Source organism: Hoplias malabaricus, chromosome 8 (assembly GCF_029633855.1).
Source record: "Hoplias malabaricus isolate fHopMal1 chromosome 8, fHopMal1.hap1, whole genome shotgun sequence".
NCBI classification, from domain to species: Eukaryota; Metazoa; Chordata; class Actinopteri; order Characiformes; family Erythrinidae; genus Hoplias; species Hoplias malabaricus.
In genome coordinates, this window is record NC_089807.1 from 22,073,722 (window position 1) to 22,089,777 (window position 16,056).

At 50.6% G+C, this 16,056-nt stretch overlaps 13 non-coding genes across 13 annotated transcripts; all 13 read right to left on the reverse strand.

The window, feature by feature from the left end:
• Positions 1–762: 762 nt before the first annotated feature.
• trnay-gua (transfer RNA tyrosine (anticodon GUA)) lies at positions 763–849 on the reverse strand. Its single transcript is given in 2 exon segments — positions 763–798; positions 813–849. It is a non-coding gene; the product is annotated as a tRNA-Tyr (tRNA).
• A 1,279-nt stretch (positions 850–2,128) lies between these two features.
• On the reverse strand, positions 2,129–2,215 carry trnay-gua (transfer RNA tyrosine (anticodon GUA)). Its single transcript is given in 2 exon segments — positions 2,129–2,164; positions 2,179–2,215. It is a non-coding gene; the product is annotated as a tRNA-Tyr (tRNA).
• Positions 2,216–2,812: 597 nt separating this feature from the next.
• trnay-gua (transfer RNA tyrosine (anticodon GUA)) lies at positions 2,813–2,899 on the reverse strand. The gene is given in 2 exon segments: positions 2,813–2,848; positions 2,863–2,899. It is a non-coding gene; the product is annotated as a tRNA-Tyr (tRNA).
• A 595-nt stretch (positions 2,900–3,494) lies between these two features.
• trnay-gua (transfer RNA tyrosine (anticodon GUA)) lies at positions 3,495–3,581 on the reverse strand. The gene is given in 2 exon segments: positions 3,495–3,530; positions 3,545–3,581. It is a non-coding gene; the product is annotated as a tRNA-Tyr (tRNA).
• A 1,282-nt stretch (positions 3,582–4,863) lies between these two features.
• Positions 4,864–4,950, reverse strand: trnay-gua (transfer RNA tyrosine (anticodon GUA)). The gene is given in 2 exon segments: positions 4,864–4,899; positions 4,914–4,950. It is a non-coding gene; the product is annotated as a tRNA-Tyr (tRNA).
• Positions 4,951–5,547: 597 nt separating this feature from the next.
• On the reverse strand, positions 5,548–5,634 carry trnay-gua (transfer RNA tyrosine (anticodon GUA)). Its single transcript is given in 2 exon segments — positions 5,548–5,583; positions 5,598–5,634. It is a non-coding gene; the product is annotated as a tRNA-Tyr (tRNA).
• A 595-nt stretch (positions 5,635–6,229) lies between these two features.
• trnay-gua (transfer RNA tyrosine (anticodon GUA)) lies at positions 6,230–6,316 on the reverse strand. The gene is given in 2 exon segments: positions 6,230–6,265; positions 6,280–6,316. It is a non-coding gene; the product is annotated as a tRNA-Tyr (tRNA).
• Positions 6,317–7,595: 1,279 nt separating this feature from the next.
• trnay-gua (transfer RNA tyrosine (anticodon GUA)) lies at positions 7,596–7,682 on the reverse strand. Its single transcript is given in 2 exon segments — positions 7,596–7,631; positions 7,646–7,682. It is a non-coding gene; the product is annotated as a tRNA-Tyr (tRNA).
• A 1,282-nt stretch (positions 7,683–8,964) lies between these two features.
• On the reverse strand, positions 8,965–9,051 carry trnay-gua (transfer RNA tyrosine (anticodon GUA)). The gene is given in 2 exon segments: positions 8,965–9,000; positions 9,015–9,051. It is a non-coding gene; the product is annotated as a tRNA-Tyr (tRNA).
• A 595-nt stretch (positions 9,052–9,646) lies between these two features.
• On the reverse strand, positions 9,647–9,733 carry trnay-gua (transfer RNA tyrosine (anticodon GUA)). Its single transcript is given in 2 exon segments — positions 9,647–9,682; positions 9,697–9,733. It is a non-coding gene; the product is annotated as a tRNA-Tyr (tRNA).
• A 4,700-nt stretch (positions 9,734–14,433) lies between these two features.
• trnay-gua (transfer RNA tyrosine (anticodon GUA)) lies at positions 14,434–14,520 on the reverse strand. Its single transcript is given in 2 exon segments — positions 14,434–14,469; positions 14,484–14,520. It is a non-coding gene; the product is annotated as a tRNA-Tyr (tRNA).
• Positions 14,521–15,117: 597 nt separating this feature from the next.
• trnay-gua (transfer RNA tyrosine (anticodon GUA)) lies at positions 15,118–15,204 on the reverse strand. The gene is given in 2 exon segments: positions 15,118–15,153; positions 15,168–15,204. It is a non-coding gene; the product is annotated as a tRNA-Tyr (tRNA).
• Positions 15,205–15,799: 595 nt separating this feature from the next.
• On the reverse strand, positions 15,800–15,886 carry trnay-gua (transfer RNA tyrosine (anticodon GUA)). Its single transcript is given in 2 exon segments — positions 15,800–15,835; positions 15,850–15,886. It is a non-coding gene; the product is annotated as a tRNA-Tyr (tRNA).
• Positions 15,887–16,056: the final 170 nt, after the last annotated feature.

Consider the following 16,056-nt stretch of genomic DNA (forward strand, 5'->3'; position numbering starts at 1 on the left):
TGCACTCTGGCATGCCAGTGCATCTGCAGGCAGGCACCTGGCCATGATATCCCGCAGTGGCACGAGGGAAAAGAAAAGTCTCCTTCGAGCCGGATTTGAACCAGCGACCTAAAAATCAACTTATTAACAACTACAGTCCTCTGCTCTACCAACTGAGCTATCGAAGGTGCTATGCTAAGGGGTTGGACTGAAAACTGACAAGTGCGTTTAGGACAGAGTCTCATGCACTCCTATGATTGTAGAGCGAGTACATCCGGCAAAAGCCTAGCCCTAGCCCCTGAACTTAATCCTATCTCCTTCCTTTCAGACGTAACTGAAAGCGGTGGCCCTGGTGGTCTAGTGGCTAGGATTCGGTGCTCTCACCGCTGCGGCCGAGTTCGATTCCCGGTCAGGGAAGTGTGTGCTTTCTTGCACACCAAGTCCACTACAAGACTCTGGAAGGTCCCCCCCCCACCCACATGCTGGGCTGTGTAGGTTGAAGGAATGTAAAGCGTCCTCCTTCTGCTACTTCCTTTTTTGCCAAACTTCTAAACGACACGTTGCTGCCTCAATCACCACCTCCACACACCCACACCAGCGTGGCTTTATGTTTTCAAGTCTGCAAGTCTTTTAGGGAGGCAAGATAATGTTTGAGAAATTTGAATGGAACAGTGTAAATGATCCGTCACTGCCTTCAGCATATTGCACTCGGGCATGCCAGTGCATCTGGAGGCAGGCACCTGGCCATGATATCCCGCAGTGGCGTGAGGGAAAAGAAAAGTCTCCTTCGAGCCGGATTTGAACCAGCGACCTAAGGATCGCCTTATTAACAACTACAGTCCTCCGCTCTACCAACTGAGCTATCGAAGGTGCTATGCTAAGGGATTGGACTGAAAACTGACAAGTGCGTTTAGGACAGACTCTCATGCACTCCTATGATTGTAGAGCGAGTACATCCGGCAAAAGCCTAGCCCTAGCCCCTGAACTTAATCCTATCTCCTTCCTTTCAGACATAGCTGAAAACGGTGGCCCTGGTGGTCTAGTGGCTAGTATTCGGCACTCTCACCGCTGCGGCTGGGTTCGATTCCCGGTCAGGGAAGTGTGTGCTTTCTTGCACACCAAGTCCACTACAAGACTCTGGAAAGTCCCCCCCCCCCAACCAGATGCTGGGCTGTGTAGGTTGAAGGAATGTAAAGCGTCCTCCTTCTGCTACTTCCTTTTTTGCCAAACTTCTAAACGACACGTTGCTGCCTCATTCACCACCTCCACACACCCACACCAGCGTGGCTTTATGTTTTCAAGTCTGCAAGTCTTTTAGGGAGGCAAGATAAAGTTTGAGAAATTTGAATGGAACAATGTAAATGATCCGTCACTGCCTTCAGCATATTGCACTCTGGCATGCCAGTGCATCTGCAGGCAGGCACCTGGCCATGATATCCCGCAGTGGCACGAGGGAAAAGAAAAGTCTCCTTCGAGCCGGATTTGAACCAGCGACCTAAAAATCAACTTATTAACAACTACAGTCCTCTGCTCTACCAACTGAGCTATCGAAGGTGCTATGCTAAGGGGTTGGACTGAAAACTGACAAGTGCGTTTAGGACAGAGTCTCATGCACTCCTATGATTGTAGAGCGAGTACATCCGGCAAAAGCCTAGCCCTAGCCCCTGAACTTAATCCTATCTCCTTCCTTTCAGACGTAACTGAAAGCGGTGGCCCTGGTGGTCTAGTGGCTAGGATTCGGTGCTCTCACCGCTGCGGCCGAGTTCGATTCCCGGTCAGGGAAGTGTGTGCTTTCTTGCACACCAAGTCCACTACAAGACTCTGGAAGGTCCCCCCCCCACCCACATGCTGGGCTGTGTAGGTTGAAGGAATGTAAAGCGTCCTCCTTCTGCTACTTCCTTTTTTGCCAAACTTCTAAACGACACGTTGCTGCCTCAATCACCACCTCCACACACCCACACCAGCGTGGCTTTATGTTTTCAAGTCTGCAAGTCTTTTAGGGAGGCAAGATAAAGTTTGAGAAATTTGAATGGAACAGTGTAAATGATCCGTCACTGCCTTCAGCATATTGCACTCGGGCATGCCAGTGCATCTGGAGGCAGGCACCTGGCCATGATATCCCGCAGTGGCGCGAGGGAAAAGAAAAGTCTCCTTCGAGCCGGATTTGAACCAGCGACCTAAGGATCGTCTTATTAACAACTACAGTCCTCCGCTCTACCAACTGAGCTATCGAAGGTGCTATGCTAAGGGATTGGACTGAAAACTGACAAGTGCGTTTAGGACAGACTCTCATGCACTCCTATGATTGTAGAGCGAGTACATCCGGCAAAAGCCTAGCCCTAGCCCCTGAACTTAATCCTATCTCCTTCCTTTCAGACGTAGCTGAAAACGGTGGCCCTGGTGGTCTACTGGCTAGGATTCGGCACTCTCACCGCTGCGGCTGGGTTCGATTCCCGGTCAGGGAAGTGTGTGCTTTCTTGCACACCAAGTCCACTACAAGACTCTGGAAAGTCCCCCCCCCCCAACCAGATGCTGGGCTGTGTAGGTTGAAGGAATGTAAAGCGTCCTCCTTCTGCTACTTCCTTTTTTGCCAAACTTCTAAACGACACGTTGCTGCCTCATTCACCACCTCCACACACCCACACCAGCGTGGCTTTATGTTTTCAAGTCTGCAAGTCTTTTAGGGAGGCAAGATAAAGTTTGAGAAATTTGAATGGAACAATGTAAATGATCCGTCACTGCCTTCAGCATATTGCACTCTGGCATGCCAGTGCATCTGGAGGCAGGCACCTGGCCATGATATCCCGCAGTGGCACGAGGGAAAAGAAAAGTCTCCTTCGAGCCGGATTTGAACCAGCGACCTAAGGATCGCCTTATTAACAACTACAGTCCTCCGCTCTACCAACTGAGCTATCGAAGGTGCTATGCTAAGGGATTGGACTGAAAACTGACAAGTGCGTTTAGGACAGACTCTCATGCACTCCTATGATTGTAGAGCGGGTACATCCGGCAAAAGCCTAGCCCTAGCCCCTGAACTTAATCCTATCTCCTTCCTTTCAGACGTAGCTGAAAACGGTGGCCCTGGTAGTCTAGTGGCTAGGATTCGGCACTCTCACCGCTGCGGCCGGGTTCGATTCCCGGTCAGGGAAGTGTGTGCTTTCTTGCACACCAAGTCCACTACAAGACTCTGGAAGGTCCCCCCCCCACCCACATGCTGGGCTGTGTAGGTTGAAGGAATGTAAAGCGTCCTCCTTCTGCTACTTCCTTTTTTGCCAAACTTCTAAACGACACGTTGCTGCCTCAATCACCACCTCCACACACCCACACCAGCGTGGCTTTATGTTTTCAAGTCTGCAAGTCTTTTAGGGAGGCAAGATAAAGTTTGAGAAATTTGAATGGAACAGTGTAAATGATCCGTCACTGCCTTCAGCATATTGCACTCGGGCATGCCAGTGCATCTGGAGGCAGGCACCTGGCCATGATATCCCGCAGTGGCGCGAGGGAAAAGAAAAGTCTCCTTCGAGCCGGATTTGAACCAGCGACCTAAGGATCGCCTTATTAACAACTACAGTCCTCCGCTCTACCAACTGAGCTATCGAAGGTGCTATGCTAAGGGATTGGACTGAAAACTGACAAGTGCGTTTAGGACAGACTCTCATGCACTCCTATGATTGTAGAGCGAGTACATCCGGCAAAAGCCTAGCCCTAGCCCCTGAACTTAATCCTATCTCCTTCCTTTCAGACGTAGCTGAAAACGGTGGCCCTGGTGGTCTACTGGCTAGGATTCGGCACTCTCACCGCTGCGGCTGGGTTCGATTCCCGGTCAGGGAAGTGTGTGCTTTCTTGCACACCAAGTCCACTACAAGACTCTGGAAAGTCCCCCCCCCCCAACCAGATGCTGGGCTGTGTAGGTTGAAGGAATGTAAAGCGTCCTCCTTCTGCTACTTCCTTTTTTGCCAAACTTCTAAACGACACGTTGCTGCCTCATTCACCACCTCCACACACCCACACCAGCGTGGCTTTATGTTTTCAAGTCTGCAAGTCTTTTAGGGAGGCAAGATAAAGTTTGAGAAATTTGAATGGAACAATGTAAATGATCCGTCACTGCCTTCAGCATATTGCACTCTGGCATGCCAGTGCATCTGCAGGCAGGCACCTGGCCATGATATCCCGCAGTGGCACGAGGGAAAAGAAAAGTCTCCTTCGAGCCGGATTTGAACCAGCGACCTAAAAATCGACTTATTAACAACTACAGTCCTCTGCTCTACCAACTGAGCTATCGAAGGTGCTATGCTAAAGGGTTGGACTGAAAACTGACAAGTGCGTTTAGGACAGAGTCTCATGCACTCCTATGATTGTAGAGCGAGTACATCCGGCAAAAGCCTAGCCCTAGCCCCTGAACTTAATCCTATCTCCTTCCTTTCAGACGTAACTGAAAGCGGTGGCCCTGGTGGTCTAGTGGCTAGGATTCGGTGCTCTCACCGCTGCGGCCGAGTTCGATTCCCGGTCAGGGAAGTGTGTGCTTTCTTGCACACCGAGTCCACTACAAGACTCCGGAAGCCCCCCCCCCCCCCAACCAGATGCTGGGCTGTGTAGGTTGAAGGAATGTAAAGCGTCCTCCTTCTGCTACTTCCTTTTTTGCCAAACTTCTAAACGACACGTTGCTGCCTCATTCACCACCTCCACACACCCACACCAGCGTGGCTTTATGTTTTCAAGTCTGCAAGTCTTTTAGGGAGGCAAGATAAAGTTTGAGAAATTTGAATGGAACAGTGTAAATGATCCGTCACTGCCTTCAGCATATTGCACTCTGGCATGCCAGTGCATCTGGAGGCAGGCACCTGGCCATGATATCCCGCAGTGGCATGAGGGAAAAGAAAAGTCTCCTTCGAGCCGGATTTGAACCAGCGACCTAAGGATCGCCTTATTAACAACTACAGTCCTCCGCTCTACCAACTGAGCTATCGAAGGTGCTATGCTAAAGGGTTGGACTGAAAACTGACAAGTGCGTTTAGGACAGACTCTCATGCACTCCTATGATTGTAGAGCGAGTACATCCGGCAAAAGCCTAGCCCTAGCCCCTGAACTTAATCCTATCTCCTTCCTTTCAGACGTAGCTGAAAACGGTGGCCCTGGTGGTCTACTGGCTAGGATTCGGCACTCTCACCGCTGCGGCTGGGTTCGATTCCCGGTCAGGGAAGTGTGTGCTTTCTTGCACACCAAGTCCACTACAAGACTCTGGAAAGTCCCCCCCCCCCAACCAGATGCTGGGCTGTGTAGGTTGAAGGAATGTAAAGCGTCCTCCTTCTGCTACTTCCTTTTTTGCCAAACTTCTAAACGACACGTTGCTGCCTCATTCACCACCTCCACACACCCACACCAGCGTGGCTTTATGTTTTCAAGTCTGCAAGTCTTTTAGGGAGGCAAGATAAAGTTTGAGAAATTTGAATGGAACAATGTAAATGATCCGTCACTGCCTTCAGCATATTGCACTCTGGCATGCCAGTGCATCTGGAGGCAGGCACCTGGCCATGATATCCCGCAGTGGCACGAGGGAAAAGAAAAGTCTCCTTCGAGCCGGATTTGAACCAGCGACCTAAGGATCGTCTTATTAACAACTACAGTCCTCCACTCTACCAACTGAGCTATCGAAGGTGCTATGCTAAGGGATTGGACTGAAAACTGACAAGTGCGTTTAGGACAGACTCTCATGCACTCCTATGATTGTAGAGCGGGTACATCCGGCAAAAGCCTAGCCCTAGCCCCTGAACTTAATCCTATCTCCTTCCTTTCAGACGTAGCTGAAAACGGTGGCCCTGGTAGTCTAGTGGCTAGGATTCGGCACTCTCACCGCTGCGGCCGGGTTCGATTCCCGGTCAGGGAAGTGTGTGCTTTCTTGCACACCAAGTCCACTACAAGACTCTGGAAGGTCCCCCCCCCACCCACATGCTGGGCTGTGTAGGTTGAAGGAATGTAAAGCGTCCTCCTTCTGCTACTTCCTTTTTTGCCAAACTTCTAAACGACACGTTGCTGCCTCAATCACCACCTCCACACACCCACACCAGCGTGGCTTTATGTTTTCAAGTCTGCAAGTCTTTTAGGGAGGCAAGATAAAGTTTGAGAAATTTGAATGGAACAGTGTAAATGATCCGTCACTGCCTTCAGCATATTGCACTCGGGCATGCCAGTGCATCTGGAGGCAGGCACCTGGCCATGATATCCCGCAGTGGCGCGAGGGAAAAGAAAAGTCTCCTTCGAGCCGGATTTGAACCAGCGACCTAAGGATCGCCTTATTAACAACTACAGTCCTCCGCTCTACCAACTGAGCTATCGAAGGTGCTATGCTAAGGGATTGGACTGAAAACTGACAAGTGCGTTTAGGACAGACTCTCATGCACTCCTATGATTGTAGAGCGAGTACATCCGGCAAAAGCCTAGCCCTAGCCCCTGAACTTAATCCTATCTCCTTCCTTTCAGACGTAGCTGAAAACGGTGGCCCTGGTGGTCTACTGGCTAGGATTCGGCACTCTCACCGCTGCGGCTGGGTTCGATTCCCGGTCAGGGAAGTGTGTGCTTTCTTGCACACCAAGTCCACTACAAGACTCTGGAAAGTCCCCCCCCCCCAACCAGATGCTGGGCTGTGTAGGTTGAAGGAATGTAAAGCGTCCTCCTTCTGCTACTTCCTTTTTTGCCAAACTTCTAAACGACACGTTGCTGCCTCATTCACCACCTCCACACACCCACACCAGCGTGGCTTTATGTTTTCAAGTCTGCAAGTCTTTTAGGGAGGCAAGATAAAGTTTGAGAAATTTGAATGGAACAATGTAAATGATCCGTCACTGCCTTCAGCATATTGCACTCTGGCATGCCAGTGCATCTGGAGGCAGGCACCTGGCCATGATATCCCGCAGTGGCACGAGGGAAAAGAAAAGTCTCCTTCGAGCCGGATTTGAACCAGCGACCTAAGGATCGCCTTATTAACAACTACAGTCCTCCGCTCTACCAACTGAGCTATTGAAGGTGCTATGCTAAGGGATTGGACTGAAAACTGACAAGTGCGTTTAGGACAGACTCTCATGCACTCCTATGATTGTAGAGCGGGTACATCCGGCAAAAGCCTAGCCCTAGCCCCTGAACTTAATCCTATCTCCTTCCTTTCAGACGTAGCTGAAAACGGTGGCCCTGGTAGTCTAGTGGCTAGGATTCGGCACTCTCACCGCTGCGGCCGGGTTCGATTCCCGGTCAGGGAAGTGTGTGCTTTCTTGCACACCAAGTCCACTACAAGACTCTGGAAGGTCCCCCCCCCACCCACATGCTGGGCTGTGTAGGTTGAAGGAATGTAAAGCGTCCTCCTTCTGCTACTTCCTTTTTTGCCAAACTTCTAAACGACACGTTGCTGCCTCAATCACCACCTCCACACACCCACACCAGCGTGGCTTTATGTTTTCAAGTCTGCAAGTCTTTTAGGGAGGCAAGATAAAGTTTGAGAAATTTGAATGGAACAGTGTAAATGATCCGTCACTGCCTTCAGCATATTGCACTCGGGCATGCCAGTGCATCTGGAGGCAGGCACCTGGCCATGATATCCCGCAGTGGCGCGAGGGAAAAGAAAAGTCTCCTTCGAGCCGGATTTGAACCAGCGACCTAAGGATTGCCTTATTAACAACTACAGTCCTCCGCTCTACCAACTGAGCTATCGAAGGTGCTATGCTAAGGGATTGGACTGAAAACTGACAAGTGCGTTTAGGACAGACTCTCATGCACTCCTATGATTGTAGAGCGAGTACATCCGGCAAAAGCCTAGCCCTAGCCCCTGAACTTAATCCTATCTCCTTCCTTTCAGACGTAGCTGAAAACGGTGGCCCTGGTGGTCTACTGGCTAGGATTCGGCACTCTCACCGCTGCGGCTGGGTTCGATTCCCGGTCAGGGAAGTGTGTGCTTTCTTGCACACCAAGTCCACTACAAGACTCTGGAAAGTCCCCCCCCCCCAACCAGATGCTGGGCTGTGTAGGTTGAAGTAATGTAAAGCGTCCTCCTTCTGCTACTTCCTTTTTTGCCAAACTTCTAAACGACACGTTGCTGCCTCATTCACCACCTCCACACACCCACACCAGCGTGGCTTTATGTTTTCAAGTCTGCAAGTCTTTTAGGGAGGCAAGATAAAGTTTGAGAAATTTGAATGGAACAGTGTAAATGATCCGTCACTGCCTTCAGCATATTGCACTCTGGCATGCCAGTGCATCTGGAGGCAGGCACCTGGCCATGATATCCCGCAGTGGCACGAGGGAAAAGAAAAGTCTCCTTCGAGCCGGATTTGAACCAGCGACCTAAAAATCGACTTTTTAACAACTACAGTCCTCTGCTCTACCAACTGAGCTATCGAAGGTGCTATGCTAAGGGGTTGGACTGAAAACTGACAAGTGCATTTAGGACAGAGTCTCATGCACTCCTATGATTGTAGAGCGAGTACATCCGGCAAAAGCCTAGCCCTAGCCCCTGAACTTAATCCTATCTCCTTCCTTTCAGACGTAACTGAAAGCGGTGGCCCTGGTGGTCTAGTGGCTAGGATTCGGTGCTCTCACCGCTGCGGCCGAGTTCGATTCCCGGTCAGGGAAGTGTGTGCTTTCTTGCACACCAAGTCCACTACAAGACTCTGGAAGCCCCCCCCCCCCCCAACCAGATGCTGGGCTGTGTAGGTTGAAGGAATGTAAAGCGTCCTCCTTCTGCTACTTCCTTTTTTGCCAAACTTCTAAACGACACGTTGCTGCCTCATTCACCACCTCCACACACCCACACCAGCGTGGCTTTATGTTTTCAAGTCTGCAAGTCTTTTAGGGAGGCAAGATAAAGTTTGAGAAATTTGAATGGAACAGTGTAAATGATCCGTCACTGCCTTCAGCATATTGCACTCTGGCATGCCAGTGCATCTGGAGGCAGGCACCTGGCCATGATATCCCGCAGTGGCACGAGGGAAAAGAAAAGTCTCCTTCGAGCCGGATTTGAACCAGCGACCTAAGGATCGCCTTATTAACAACTACAGTCCTCCGCTCTACCAACTGAGCTATCGAAGGTGCTATGCTAAGGGATTGGACTGAAAACTGACAAGTGCGTTTAGGACAGACTCTCATGCACTCCTATGATTGTAGAGCGGGTACATCCGGCAAAAGCCTAGCCCTAGCCCCTGAACTTAATCCTATCTCCTTCCTTTTAGACGTAGCTGAAAACGGTGGCCCTGGTAGTCTAGTGGCTAGGATTCGGCACTCTCACCGCTGCGGCCGGGTTCGATTCCCGGTCAGGGAAGTGTGTGCTTTCTTGCACACCAAGTCCACTACAAGACTCTGGAAGGTCCCCCCCCCACCCACATGCTGGGCTGTGTAGGTTGAAGGAATGTAAAGCGTCCTCCTTCTGCTACTTCCTTTTTTGCCAAACTTCTAAACGACACGTTGCTGCCTCAATCACCACCTCCACACACCCACACCAGCGTGGCTTTATGTTTTCAAGTCTGCAAGTCTTTTAGGGAGGCAAGATAAAGTTTGAGAAATTTGAATGGAACAGTGTAAATGATCCGTCACTGCCTTCAGCATATTGCACTCGGGCATGCCAGTGCATCTGGAGGCAGGCACCTGGCCATGATATCCCGCAGTGGCGCGAGGGAAAAGAAAAGTCTCCTTCAAGCCGGATTTGAACCAGCGACCTAAGGATCGCCTTATTAACAACTACAGTCCTCCGCTCTACCAACTGAGCTATCGAAGGTGCTATGCTAAGGGATTGGACTGAAAACTGACAAGTGCGTTTAGGACAGACTCTCATGCACTCCTATGATTGTAGAGCGAGTACATCCGGCAAAAGCCTAGCCCTAGCCCCTGAACTTAATCCTATCTCCTTCCTTTCAGACGTAGCTGAAAACGGTGGCCCTGGTGGTCTACTGGCTAGGATTCGGCACTCTCACCGCTGCGGCTGGGTTCGATTCCCGGTCAGGGAAGTGTGTGCTTTCTTGCACACCAAGTCCACTACAAGACTCTGGAAAGTCCCCCCCCCCCAACCAGATGCTGGGCTGTGTAGGTTGAAGGAATGTAAAGCGTCCTCCTTCTGCTACTTCCTTTTTTGCCAGACTTCTAAACGACACGTTGCTGCCTCATTCACCACCTCCACACACCCACACCAGCGTGGCTTTATGTTTTCAAGTCTGCAAGTCTTTTAGGGAGGCAAGATAAAGTTTGAGAAATTTGAATGGAACAATGTAAATGATCCGTCACTGCCTTCAGCATATTGCACTCTGGCATGCCAGTGCATCTGCAGGCAGGCACCTGGCCATGATATCCCGCAGTGGCACGAGGGAAAAGAAAAGTCTTCTTCGAGCCGGATTTGAACCAGCGACCTAAAAATCGACTTATTAACAACTACAGTCCTCTGCTCTACCAACTGAGCTATCGAAGGTGCTATGCTAAAGGGTTGGACTGAAAACTGACAAGTGCGTTTAGGACAGAGTCTCATGCACTCCTATGATTGTAGAGCGGGTACATCCGGCAAAAGCCTAGCCCTAGCCCCTGAACTTAATCCTATCTCCTTCCTTTCAGACGTAGCTGAAAACGGTGGCCCTGGTAGTCTAGTGGCTAGGATTCGGCACTCTCACCGCTGCGGCCGGGTTCGATTCCCGGTCAGGGAAGTGTGTGCTTTCTTGCACACCAAGTCCACTACAAGACTCTGGAAGGTCCCCCCCCCACCCACATGCTGGGCTGTGTAGGTTGAAGGAATGTAAAGCGTCCTCCTTCTGCTACTTCCTTTTTTGCCAAACTTCTAAACGACACGTTGCTGCCTCAATCACCACCTCCACACACCCACACCAGCGTGGCTTTATGTTTTCAAGTCTGCAAGTCTTTTAGGGAGGCAAGATAAAGTTTGAGAAATTTGAATGGAACAGTGTAAATGATCCGTCACTGCCTTCAGCATATTGCACTCGGGCATGCCAGTGCATCTGGAGGCAGGCACCTGGCCATGATATCCCGCAGTGGCGCGAGGGAAAAGAAAAGTCTCCTTCGAGCCGGATTTGAACCAGCGACCTAAAAATCGACTTATTAACAACTACAGTCCTCTGCTCTACCAACTGAGCTATCGAAGGTGCTATGCTAAGGGGTTGGACTGAAAACTGACAAGTGCGTTTAGGACAGAGTCTCATGCACTCCTATGATTGTAGAGCGAGTACATCCGGCAAAAGCCTAGCCCTAGCCCCTGAACTTAATCCTATCTCCTTCCTTTCAGACGTAACTGAAAGCGGTGGCCCTGGTGGTCTAGTGGCTAGGATTCGGTGCTCTCACCGCTGCGGCCGAGTTCGATTCCCGGTCAGGGAAGTGTGTGCTTTCTTGCACACCAAGTCCACTACAAGACTCTGGAAGCCCCCCCCCCCCCCCCCCCCAACCAGATGCTGGGCTGTGTAGGTTGAAGGAATGTAAAGCGTCCTCCTTCTGCTACTTCCTTTTTTGCCAAACTTCTAAACGACACGTTGCTGCCTCATTCACCACCTCCACACACCCACACCAGCGTGGCTTTATGTTTTCAAGTCTGCAAGTCTTTTAGGGAGGCAAGATAAAGTTTGAGAAATTTGAATGGAACAGTGTAAATGATCCGTCACTGCCTTCAGCATATTGCACTCTGGCATGCCAGTGCATCTGGAGGCAGGCACCTGGCCATGATATCCCGCAGTGGCACGAGGGAAAAGAAAAGTCTCCTTCGAGCCGGATTTGAACCAGCGACCTAAGGATCGCCTTATTAACAACTACAGTACTCTGCTCTACCAAATGAGCTATCGAAGGTGCTATGCTAAAGGGTTGGACTGAAAACTGACAAGTGCGTTTAGGACAGACTCTCATGCACTCCTATGATTGTAGAGCGGGTACATCCGGCAAAAGCCTAGCCCTAGCCCCTGAACTTAATCCTATCTCCTTCCTTTCAGACGTAGCTGAAAACGGTGGCCCTGGTAGTCTAGTGGCTAGGATTCGGCACTCTCACCGCTGCGGCCGGGTTCGATTCCCGGTCAGGGAAGTGTGTGCTTTCTTGCACACCAAGTCCACTACAAGACTCTGGAAGGTCCCCCCCCCACCCACATGCTGGGCTGTGTAGGTTGAAGGAATGTAAAGCGTCCTCCTTCTGCTACTTCCTTTTTTGCCAAACTTCTAAACGACACGTTGCTGCCTCAATCACCACCTCCACACACCCACACCAGCGTGGCTTTATGTTTTCAAGTCTGCAAGTCTTTTAGGGAGGCAAGATAAAGTTTGAGAAATTTGAATGGAACAGTGTAAATGATCCGTCACTGCCTTCAGCATATTGCACTCGGGCATGCCAGTGCATCTGGAGGCAGGCACCTGGCCATGATATCCCGCAGTTGCGCGAGGGAAAAGAAAAGTCTCCTTCGAGCCGGATTTGAACCAGCGACCTAAGGATCACCTTATTAACAACTACAGTCCTCCGCTCTACCAACTGAGCTATCAAAGGTGCTATGCTAAGGGATTGGACTGAAAACTGACAAGTGCGTTTAGGACAGACTCTCATGCACTCCTATGATTGTAGAGCGAGTACATCCGGCAAAAGCCTAGCCCTAGCCCCTGAACTTAATCCTATCTCCTTCCTTTCAGACGTAGCTGAAAACGGTGGCCCTGGTGGTCTAGTGGCTAGGATTCGGCACTCTCACCGCTGCGGCCGGGATCGATTCCCGGTCAGGGAAGTGTGTGCTTTCTTGCACACCAAGTCCACTACAAGACTCTGGAAAGTCCCCCCCCCAACCAGATGCTGGGCTGTGTAGGTTGAAGGAATGTAAAGCGTCCTCCTTCTGCTACTTCCTTTTTTGCCAAACTTCTAAACGACACGTTGCTGCCTCATTCACCACCTCCACACACCCACACCAGCGTGGCTTTATGTTTTCAAGTCTGCAAGTCTTTTAGGGAGGCAAGATAAAGTTTGAGAAATTTGAATGGAACAGTGTAAATGATCCGTCACTGCCTTCAGCATATTGCACTCGGGCATGCCAGTGCATCTGGAGGCAGGCACCTGGCCATGATATCCCGCAGTGGCGCGAGGGAAAAGAAAAGTCTCCTTCGAACCGTATTTGAACCAGCGACCTAAGGATCGCCTTATTAACAACTACAGTCCTCCGCTCTACCAACTGAGCTATCGAAGGTCCTATGCTAAGGGATTGGACTGAAAACTGACAAGTGCGTTTAGGACAGACTCTCATGCACTCCTATGATTGTAGAGCGAGTACATCCGGTAAAAGCCTAGCCCTAGCCCCTGAACTTAATCCTATCTCCTTCCTTTCAGACGTAGCTGAAAACGGTGGCCCTGGTGGTCTAGTGGCTAGGATTCGGCACTCTCACCGCTGCGGCTGGGTTCGATTCCCGGTCAGGGAAGTGTGTGCTTTCTTGCACACCAAGTCCACTACAAGACTCTGGAAAGTCCCCCCCCCCCAACCAGATGCTGGGCTGTGTAGGTTGAAGGAATGTAAAGCGTCCTCCTTCTGCTACTTCCTTTTTTGCCAAACTTCTAAACGACACGTTGCTGCCTCATTCACCACCTCCACACACCCACACCAGCGTGGCTTTATGTTTTCAAGTCTGCAAGTCTTTTAGGGAGGCAAGATAAAGTTTGAGAAATTTGAATGGAACAATGTAAATGATCCGTCACTGCCTTCAGCATATTGCACTCTGGCATGCCAGTGCATCTGCAGGCAGGCACCTGGCCATGATATCCCGCAGTGGCACGAGGGAAAAGAAAAGTCTCCTTTGAGCCGGATTTGAACCAGCGACCTAAAAATCGACTTATTAACAACTACAGTCCTCTGCTCTACCAACTGAGCTATCGAAGGTGCTATGCTAAGGGGTTGGACTGAAAACTGACAAGTGCGTTTAGGACAGAGTCTCATGCACTCCTATGATTGTAGAGCGAGTACATCCGGCAAAAGCCTAGCCCTAGCCCCTGAACTTAATCCTATCTCCTTCCTTTCAGACGTAGCTGAAAACGGTGGCCCTGGTGGTCTAGTGGCTAGGATTCGGCACTCTCACTGCTGCGGCCGGGTTCGATTCCCGGTCAGGGAAGTGTGTGCTTTCTTGCACACCAAGTCCACTACAAGACTCTGGAAAGTCCCCCCCCCAACCAGATGCTGGGCTGTGTAGGTTGAAGGAATGTAAAGCGTCCTCCTTCTGCTACTTCCTTTTTTGCCAAACTTCTAAACGACACGTTGCTGCCTCAATCACCACCTCCACACACCCACACCAGCGTGGCTTTATGTTTTCAAGTCTGCAAGTCTTTTAGGGAGGCAAGATAAAGTTTGAGAAATTTGAATGGAACAGTGTAAATGATCCGTCACTGCCTTCAGCATATTGCACTCGGGCATGCCAGTGCATCTGGAGGCAGGCACCTGGCCATGATATCCCGCAGTGGCGCGAGGGAAAAGAAAAGTCTCCTTCGAGCCGGATTTGAACCAGCGACCTAAGGATCGTCTTATTAACAACTACAGTCCTCCGCTCTACCAACTGAGCTATCGAAGGTGCTATGCTAAGGGATTGGACTGAAAACTGACAAGTGCGTTTAGGACAGACTCTCATGCACTCCTATGATTGTAGAGCGAGTACATCCGGCAAAAGCCTAGCCCTAGCCCCTGAACTTAATCCTATCTCCTTCCTTTCAGACGTAGCTGAAAACGGTGGCCCTGGTGGTCTACTGGCTAGGATTCGGCACTCTCACCGCTGCGGCTGGGTTCGATTCCCGGTCAGGGAAGTGTGTGCTTTCTTGCACACCAAGTCCACTACAAGACTCTGGAAAGTCCCCCCCCCCCAACCAGATGCTGGGCTGTGTAGGTTGAAGGAATGTAAAGCGTCCTCCTTCTGCTACTTCCTTTTTTGCCAAACTTCTAAACGACACGTTGCTGCCTCATTCACCACCTCCACACACCCACACCAGCGTGGCTTTATGTTTTCAAGTCTGCAAGTCTTTTAGGGAGGCAAGATAAAGTTTGAGAAATTTGAATGGAACAATGTAAATGATCCGTCACTGCCTTCAGCATATTGCACTCTGGCATGCCAGTGCATCTGGAGGCAGGCACCTGGCCATGATATCCCGCAGTGGCACGAGGGAAAAGAAAAGTCTCCTTCGAGCCGGATTTGAACCAGCGACCTAAGGATCGCCTTATTAACAACTACAGTCCTCCGCTCTACCAACTGAGCTATCGAAGGTGCTATGCTAAGGGGTTGGACTGAAAACTGACAAGTGCGTTTAGGACAGACTCTCATGCACTCCTATGATTGTAGAGCGGGTACATCCGGCAAAAGCCTAGCCCTAGCCCCTGAACTTAATCCTATCTCCTTCCTTTCAGACGTAGCTGAAAACGGTGGCCCTGGTAGTCTAGTGGCTAGGATTCGGCACTCTCACCGCTGCGGCCGGGTTCGATTCCCGGTCAGGGAAGTGTGTGCTTTCTTGCACACCAAGTCCACTACAAGACTCTGGAAGGTCCCCCCCCCACCCACATGCTGGGCTGTGTAGGTTGAAGGAATGTAAAGCGTCCTCCTTCTGCTACTTCCTTTTTTGCCAAACTTCTAAACGACACGTTGCTGCCTCAATCACCACCTCCACACACCCACACCAGCGTGGCTTTATGTTTTCAAGTCTGCAAGTCTTTTAGGGAGGCAAGATAAAGTTTGAGAAATTTGAATGGAACAGTGTAAATGATCCGTCACTGCCTTCAGCATATTGCACTCGGGCATGCCAGTGCATCTGGAGGCAGGCACCTGGCCATGATATCCCGCAGTGGCGCGAGGGAAAAGAAAAGTCTCCTTCGAGCCGGATTTGAACCAGCGACCTAAGGATCGCCTTATTAACAACTACAGTCCTCCGCTCTACCAACTGAGCTATCGAAGGTGCTATGCTAAGGGATTGGACTGAAAACTGACAAGTGCGTTTAGGACAGACTCTCATGCACTCCTATGATTGTAGAGCGAGTACATCCGGCAAAAGCCTAGCCCTAGCCCCTGAACTTAATCCTATCTCCTTCCTTTCAGACGAAGCTGAAAACGGTGGCCCTGGTGGTC